The sequence below is a fragment of the Cynocephalus volans genome, chromosome 3, assembly GCF_027409185.1.
Source record: "Cynocephalus volans isolate mCynVol1 chromosome 3, mCynVol1.pri, whole genome shotgun sequence".
In the NCBI taxonomy this organism is placed as follows: domain Eukaryota; kingdom Metazoa; phylum Chordata; class Mammalia; order Dermoptera; family Cynocephalidae; genus Cynocephalus; species Cynocephalus volans.
The window spans coordinates 39,910,377-39,920,039 of NC_084462.1; positions in this window are offsets into that span (position 1 = coordinate 39,910,377).

Genomic DNA, 9,663 nt, shown 5'->3' on the forward strand with positions numbered 1-9,663 from the left:
TAGTTAAAGGTCTATTAGTTTTGTTTAAATATATTATTAAACTCTTAATTTTACTGATCTTTTCTATTGTTTTTTGACTCTTTCATTTATTTCTACTATGATCTTATTACCTTTCTTCTGCTAACCTTGGACTTAGTTTGTTCTATTTCTATTTCCTTGAAGTGTAAAGTTTGATTGTTTATTAGAGATCTTTGGGTTTTTTTTTTCTTAATGTAGGCTTTTATTATTACAAAATCCCCTCTTAGATTGCTTTTGCCACATCCCTTAAGTTTGGTATGTTGCATTTCCATTTTTCTTTGTCTCAAGATATATTTTTATTTCTCTTTTGATTCCTTCTTTGACCAGAAGTTGTTAATTTTGTTCAAAAGTATATAATTTAATTTTGGCATAAATGTGAATTTTCCTCCTGTTATTAATTTATAGTTTCATGCCATTTTGGTCAGAAAAGATACTTGCTCTGATTTTAATCTTCTTATATTTTTTTAAGACTTGTTTTATGGCCTAGCATATTATCCATCCTTGAGAATATACTTTGTGTGTTTGAAAAGAATGTGCCATCTTCTACTGTTAGATGTAATATTCTGTATCTCTGTTAGGTCAATTTGGTCCATAATGTTGTTCAAGTCTACTGTTACCTTATTCATTTTCTGTCTGGAAAATTATTCCGTTGTTGAAAGTAGGTATGAGGTCCCCTACTACTATTGTATTGCTATCTATTTGTACCTTTAGTTCTGTCAATATTTGCTTTATATATTTATATATTTGTGCTTCAATGTTGGATGACTATATATTTTATAATTATTATATCCTCTTCATAGATTGACCCCTTTACCATTATATAATAACCTTTTTTTGTCTTATGTGAGTTTTTTAATCAAAGTCTATTTTGTCTGCTATAAATATAGCCACCCCTGTTCCCTTTTGGTTACAATTTGTTTGGAATATCTTTTTACATCATCTAACTTTCAGTCTATGTGTGTCCTTAAAGCTAAAATGAGTCTCTTATAGGCAGCATATAGTTGGATCTTGTTCCTTATCCATTCAAGTATTCTATAAGTTTTGGTTGAAGAATATAAACCAAAGCCCTTATTGATAGTAAGGGCTTATTATTGCCATTTTTATTAATTATTTTATGAGCATTTTTAGTTCCTTTTTTCTCTTCTTTCTCTCTTGTTTCACTTTGTGATTTGATGATTGTTGGTAGTGGTATGCTTTGATTCCTTTTTCATTATATTTTGTGTATCTATTACAGGTTTTTTTCTGTGTGATTACTATGCAGCTTATATAAAACATATATAGCTATAACAGTCTAGTTTAAGCTGATAGCAACTTAACTTCTACCACATAAAATAATTCTACATTTTAACTTCTCCTCCTCTTGTATTTTGTTATTGATGTTGCAACTTACATGTTTTAATATTGTATATCCATGAATAGATTATTGTAGCTATCATTATTATTAATACTTTTTGTCATTTATCTTTTACATTAGTTAAAATTTATTTGCACATCACCATTGCAGTATTAGTGTACTCTGAATTTGACTATATTCTTGTCTTTACAGCGATTAGTATATTTTCATATTTTTTAAAATATAATTGTTACTAGCATCCTTTTATTTCAACTTGAAGAACTCCCTATAGCATTTCTTGTTAAGGTAGGTCTAGTGGTAATAAATTGCCTTAGCTTTTGTTTGGCTGGAAAAGTTTTTATCTCCGATTCATTTCTAAAGGGAAGATACACTGGGTATAGTATTTTTGGTTGGTCATGTTTACTTTTCAACAATGAATATATCATCACACTCTCCCTTGTCCTGCAAGTTTTCTGCTGAGAAATTCGCTAACACTTTCATGGTGGTTCCTTTATATATGATGAATTATTTTTTCTTTGCTGCTTTCAAAATTCTCTGTCTTTGACTTTTCAGAATTTAATTATAATGTCTGTTATAATAATGTAGACCTCTTTAGTTCAACCTATTTTGGGTTCTTTGGGCTTCATGGATCTATATGTTTATTACTATCTCCAGATTTGAGAAGTTTTCTGTCATTGTTTCTTTAAATAAGCTTTCTGCCCTTTTTTCTTTCACTGCTCCTTCTAAGGCATGCATAATGCATAAATTGGTTTGATGGTGTCTCATAAGTCCTCTATACTTTCTTCACACTTGTTTATTCTTTTTTTCTCTTTGTTCATCTGACAGTGCAATTTCAAATTACCTGTCTTTGAGCTTGTTGATTATTTCTTTTGCTTGATAAAGTCTACTGTTGTAGCCCTCTATGGAATTTTTTAGTTTGTTATATTCTTCAGCTTCAGAATTTCTGTTGTTTTTGTTTTGTTTTGTTTAGGGTTCTATTTCTTTGTTAAAGTTCTCATTTTATTTATATATTTTTCCTGATTTTGTTTAGTTGATTATCTGAGTCTCCTGAAGCTTATTGAGTTTCTTTAGCATAATTCTTTTGAATTCTTTGACAGGCAGTTTATAGATCTCCATATCTTTAAGATTGCTTACTGGTGCTTTATTTTGTTCCTTTGGCAATGTCATGTCTCCCTGATTATTTCTATGCCTTGTGTTGATGTCTCCATATCTGAAAAAGTAGACACTTCTTTAAATCTTTACAGACTGTCTTCAACAGGTAAAGCCCTTCACTGGTCATCTCATCCAGAGATTCTGGGTGGACTGACAGGCAGGATTCTCAGGCAGGCTTTCTGCTGTAGTTATTGAGTGGATTAGTCTGGTGCATAGGTTAGCAGATAGGCAATCCAGGAGCCTCTGTCCACAGGAGATGGCCTGTTGCCTGAGTCTACAGGGACTAATCTGGCTCCTGGGCCCACTGGGGTACACTTGGATCCTTGGTCCACAGGGGCCAGCCTGGTACCAGGATCCACTGGGGTGGGTCCTGGCAACTGAGGCCACAGGGGCACATGTGAATCCTGGATTCACAAAGTTCATCTGGCACTGGAGGAGGGCTGAAGCCTTAGTCTGCAAGGGCTTGCCTGGATCCTGAAACAGAGGGTGCTGAGCTGGCCCTGGGGTGAGCAAGCAAGTTGAGTCCATAGGGGCTATCATGGGCCTGCAACCATGGGTGCTGACCTGGTGCCTGGGGCAACTTTTGCCTGCCTGGAAGATGAAGGCATTGGGATTAGCTTAGAGCCTGGATCCATAGGTGATGGCCTGGCACTGGGGTTCACTCAGGTGGGCTTGATGTTGGAATCCCCAACAAAATCAGGTGTTTACTTTATTCTACTTCCCCCATATCCAGGACAGTTTTCTCCAAGCTGTCCTGCCTGGGTTTGGGGGAAGGGTGAAACAGGTAATGCAAAAATGTTCTTTCTACTCTCTTCAATGTGTCTTCTCTTACTCCTGCTCTCCACACCTGTGCTGTAAACTCTTACCTAGATTCCTTATCTCTTGTGAAGCTATTTTCACACATGGACAGTTGCTTAAATTGATGTGTCTGTGAGGGAATGAGCACTGGAAACTCATATTCTGCCATCTTGATGACATAACCTCACTTGCAGCCTAATTCTTGGAACACTCGCAAATTTTGTGGTCAGAGAATTCTCCCTATTGGAATACTCCCCCTACCCTGTTGTAGTAGTCCCTTCTCCCCTTGCAATAATCCTTCCCAATAAAGTATCTCCTTACTAAGTTCAGATTTGCTTTTATTTGACACATTACCATATTTTCATGGTTTTTGTATGGGGATCTCCATTTTATTTCATTAATCTGGCTATCTATGCTCTAGGTGATATTTTAACTTTTATAGTTTTATAATAATCCTTGCTATATGTTAGAATTAGTTCCCCTTTCTTGTTCTTTTTGAAAACTGTCTTTTATAATTATATTTGTTTAAATTTCTTTATAAATCCCCCAAAAAAATATCTGCTGGAATTTTGTTCTTTGAGATAGTTTTCTGTTTTTAAATTTGAAGATATGGTGAAAATGGTCTTTATGATATTCTAGTATCATATTATATGATCTTCATGTCCTCTATCAAAATGGTGTATCTTCCTTTGTATTTATTTGTCTATTTCTTATAATAAAACTTTATCATTTTTATAAAGGTATTACATATTTTTGTCTTATTTACCTTATAATTTTGTTTGATAATATGAATAGCACATTTTTAAAAATTATATCATTTAACTAAATTCTAGACTTTAGTTTTTGGCCCAGCATTTAAGGAGCTTGGAAGTCGTTGCTCTTATTCTAACAAGAAAAAAGTTGAAGAAACTGAAACTCAAAACCTCTTCTTAGATCTACCAGAGAACTGAGATCACAGGGCACACTACTGCCCCCAAAATTTGAGAGATGGACAGGAAAATACAGAGGCTCACATCTTATCGGAGCAAAAGTGCTAAAGCAGAAATCATCACTGCAGCCAGTACTAGGATAAGAAAACCTAGATGGTTATTTAATTGCTAGAAGTTCAGTATGGGCAAACTTGAGAGTTAAAAACTCTAAGGGAGTCCTGTCTTGGGTGGAGGGAGCTTATACTCTCACATGTTTTACCTCCAGCAGCTCTATTAGGTTCTCAGGAAAAGTAGCCATTCTGAAATACACCCAGAGCATTTAGCTCTTAACAAGGCCTGCCCTAAAGGGTAACTATTTTACCATAGCCTAATGGACTGTGGATTTACCAGAGCCTGAATGACCTGGGGGAAGGGAAATACCTAATTCTAACCCCTCTAGCCTTCTGTCTCACCTAAGAAGGGAGGGGACTAAGAATCACCTGTGAAGGTCACAGCCCAGGGGCATGGGCTTACTGAAAGACTGAGACTTAATCATGGGACTAGAGAACATTTCCCCTCCACCACATTGAAAGCACTCCTGTATAATAACAGGGGATTACAATGGAAAGAATTGCATGTTTCAGACATTTTTTAAAAAGAGATCTCTAGAGAAATCACCCCCCAAAATGGCAGACATAAACAAGGACAGAAGAATAAATTTTAGCCTCTGACACCTCTAGCTACAGCACAAAGTGGACATAGCCTGACTCCTAGCCAGGTTAACATGAAACCTCACACAAAGGCCTATTTACCTTAGTTCGTTTTACTCAGTACATCATGTTTGGCTTTCAAAAACAACAAAAAATGACATGGCACACACAAAAAAACAAAGAAAATGCAATTTAAAGATACAAACATCAGGACCAGACTCGGATACACAGGGCGGGGACCAAAGAAAATACAATTTGAAGAGCAACCATCAGAACCAGACTCAGATATGGCAGGGATATTGGAATTATCAAACCAGTAATATAAACAACTATGATTAATATGAGATAGCTCTAATGGAAAAAATAGACAGCATGCAAGAACAGATGCTACTGTAAGCAGAGAGATGGAAACTCTAAGAATCAAAAAGAAATGCTAGAGCTCAAAGACACTGTGACAGAGATTAAGAGTGTCTTTGATGGGCTCATCCATAGACTAAACATAGCCAAAGAGAGAATTAGTGAACTTGGGGAAATGCTTAAAGAAACTTCCAAAACTGAAATGTGAAGAGAAAAAAGACTGAAAAGATGGAAAAATATTCAAGAACTATTGAACAACTACAAATGGTGTAACATGCACATAACAGGAATACCAGAGAAGAAAGAGAGAAAGGAACAGAAAAAGTGTTTGCAGTAATAACGACTGAAAACTTTCCAAAATGAAAAACAGACACCAAACCCCAGATTCAAGAAGCTTGGAAAACACCGAGCAGAATAAATACCAAAAATGTCTACACCTAGGCATATTATATTCAAATGACAAAAAAATTAAGACAGACAAGAAATCTTGAAAAGAAGTGAGAGTACAATAGCAAGACAAAACACCAATGGGACAACAAGGATAAGAATAACATCATACATCTCTTCAGAAGACATGCAAGGAAGAAGAGAGTGAAGTGAAATACTTAGAGTATAGGAAGAAAAAAAAAAAGCCAACCTAGAATTCTGTATTCAGCAAAATCTTTACAAGTGAAGAAGAAATAGACTTTCTCAGACAAACAAAAATGAGGAAATTTGTCACAGTAGAACCTGCCTTATAAGACATGCTAAAATAAGTTCTTCAGAGAGAAAACAAATGACATAAGTCAGAAACTTTTATCCACATAAAGGAAGAAAGCCCATTAATGAAGGAATAAATGAAGGTGAAATTATTAATTGCTACTGATGTGTTAAAAACTTATTAATTTTTTTTATATTGAGCTTGAAACTAGCAACTAATAACCTGAACTCAGTTAATAGTTCTGCTGTCTCCAGATTCTTTGGGGCTTTTATTCAAAAAATAAAATGAAATAAATTTGTCTATAAATAGCAACTACTTAGTTTTTTTCTAATCGATATGATTCTTTTTCTCTTATTGCATTTGTAAGATCTTTAAGATATTGTTGAAATGAAATTGTCATAGCAGACATTCTGGTTTTGTCCTTAATTTAAGAAAATACTTCTGAAAATTTAACCATTAAGTATAATATTTGCTGTAATTTTTATTATATATTAGTTTTGTTATGGGTTAAATGTTTCCCCCAAAATTTCATGTATTGGAAACTTGACCCCCATTGTAACCGTGTTAAGAGGTTGGTAAATCCAATCATGGTATTTGAAAAGTGGGGCCTATAAGAGGTGACTAGATTGAGAGAACTGTGTGTAATAGGCGTGGTCCTAAAGGCTTTAAAAGGATAGCAAGTGAGGAGGTTAGCTCTCTCTTTCCCAGCTCATTTCTCTTGCCATATGACACTTTGATCACCACTGGACCCGGTAGAGAGTTCCCACCCAGAAGAAGGCCCTCACTATATGTGTCCCCTCAACCTTGGACTTCTCCAGCCTCTAAAACTGTAAGCAATAAATTCTATTTCTTTACAAATGATTCAGTTTCAGGCATTTTGTTATAAGCAACAGAAACAGACTAATACAAGTTTCAATACATAATGTCAGCCAGGATAAAAACCTCTACTATTATAATAAACTTTTTATCATGAATGACTTTTTATTGCACATTTTCACAGAACTATTGATAGAATTAGATCTTTTGTTATCATTATCAATTAATGCTATAAGTTACACTGACCAATTTTCTCAGGTTCAATCATTCCTGGGATGAACACTATGTTGGCATATTGTGATTCCCCGCCCCCCCCAAACACACATCATTATTTAACTAAAATTAGAATTCCAAATTTCTCAGATTTTGATGTGAAGATTATATTAGCCTCACGATTTGAGTTTATCACCTTTGCTTCTCTATGTATTCTATGAAACAATTTTATCAAAATGGTAATTATTTGTAATTTGCAAGTTTTGTAAAACCCTCTTGGAACACCATAGGGTTGGTGCCACTTGGGGGAGAATGTGAGAGAGGTTCTGAATTTAATTTCTACAGTGGAACTGTACTATTCATATTTTCTCTTTTTTCATTTTTGGTGGCAAGTTTGATATTTTACATATTGACTAGAAAATTGTATATTTCGTTCAGTTTTTCAAGCATAATGGCAAAATGTTTTGTCTAGGTTTTCTTTTATAATTTTTAAATTACCACTGTTATCTGATGATATGATACTTATAATATTATTTATTGGTACCTTCTTTCTTTACTTGATTAGTCTTACTAGATGTCTAGCTTATAACTAGTCCTTTTTTAGGAACTAACCCTTGGTTTGATTAAACTTCTTCATGGCTTCTTTACTTTGTCTCTCACTGATATTTGTTTACGCTTTATCCACTTTGCTCTGATTTTATTGAGGTTACTTTCTTCTTTTTATAGTCTGTAGACTTGAAAACTTAGTTCAATAATGGTCAATCTTTCTTCTTTTCTAATGGATGCAGTTGGAGTTTTAGGTTTTCCTTTAATTACCATTTCAGCAGAATCATTCAGGTATTGATATGTAGTAACTCTTTATCATTCCCCTATAAATATTTTATGATTTCCATTGTGATTTTCACACCCCTTAAATTATTAAGCAGTGTGCTTTCTATTTCCAAAGGAATACGGCTTTTTGGCTATATTTTAGCATTGAAATTTTTTTATCTTTTAATAGTTATTAGAGGCTATCAGGTATATGAAATTAATTATTTGGTATTCACTGAGCTTAGCTTTATGGCCTAATACCTTCTAACTTTGGTAAAAGTTTTATGCAGTCTCTAATTGGATGCAAAGTCCTAGATACACCCATTAATTCCAGCTTGCTGATAATCCTATTCAAATCTTGCCTATCCTTACTAATTTTTGGTATAATTGGGTTACTCATCACTAAAATTTCCTTCATGCTTGTGGGCATATCAATTTTTGTTATAATTTTTTGTGTTTTTATTAATTTTCAGTTTTTAAGTGGGGTTGAAAATCACTACTATGTTTAGGACACATTTATTTCTCCTATTCTGTGACCTGACTATTTCTTTTGCATGTTTTAAAATTGGTTTGTTGGTCCTTTTTCTTACTGATTTAAAACAATTATGAAAACTAATTATTTGTCTGTTATGTAAGATGCAAATATTTTTCTCAGTTTGTCATTCTCTTTTGATTTGCTCATATACATTGCATAAAGTACAGAACAGACTTGTCAAATTTCACAAAATAATGAAATCTGTCAGAATTTTTATTGAGATTGCATTGCAATATTAAGTCTCCAATTTATAAGCATGGCATATCTTTCCATTTTTCATATAAAATGAAAAAAGAGAGATTATAAATATAAAAACAAATTAAATAGAAAGTAAATCAGCTTATTGTTTGAGAATACTAATAAAATTGATAAGTCCTTGATAAAACTAATTGCAAAAAAAAAAGAAAAAACAGCAAAAAAAAAAAAATCAGAAGAAAATGAAAATAAACAGTTATCTGCCCCTGCAAATAGTCAAATTAAATCAAATGGACAACTCCCTAGAAAAATGCAACCTAGTGTATTTGAAATGAGATAAAAATATAAAAAATGCTAAAAACAAACAAAAAAAATGTATATAGATTTAGACTTCCAAAGAAAACAGTGCAGGCCTGAACAACTTAACCTCCAAGCATCACCAAACAGTTATGGAAACAATAACACCAATCTTAAAGAAGATTTTTCAGAGTATAAAAGAAAGTATACTTCCTAAATAATTTTATGAAGCCAGCAAAATCCAGATATCAAAACCTTTCAAGGTTAAGCTGAGAAAGGTGGTTAAAGGCTAATTTCACTTATGTACATAACAAAATATTCTTTAAAATATTAGAAATTTAGGTCCATCAATATATAAAAAAAGTACTATAAATTATGACCAAGTTGGTTTTACCCCAGGATTGCAAGGTTGGCCTTGCATTACAAAACCAATCAATGCCTTTCACCACCATTGACCATTTCAAAAGATACAAAGAAAGCATCAGCAAACATACATAATGAAGAATCGTTGAAAGTTTTCACTCTGGTATCAGGAGTAAGATAAGGATTTTTGGTAATACTGGCAGTCCAAACAGCACATTATTTCCAGAAAAAGAAATAAAGATTACAAAGTAACAACTGAAACCATCTTTACCAGCAGATAATATAATTGTGCATAAGAAAAATCCCCCCCAAAGCTGAAGACAAATTGTTAGAATAAATTTTTAGATACAAAAATGAAAATATTAATTGTATGTCAATATTCCAGCCATATAGAATTTATACTAACTCACATATACACAAATAATAACCAGTTAGAA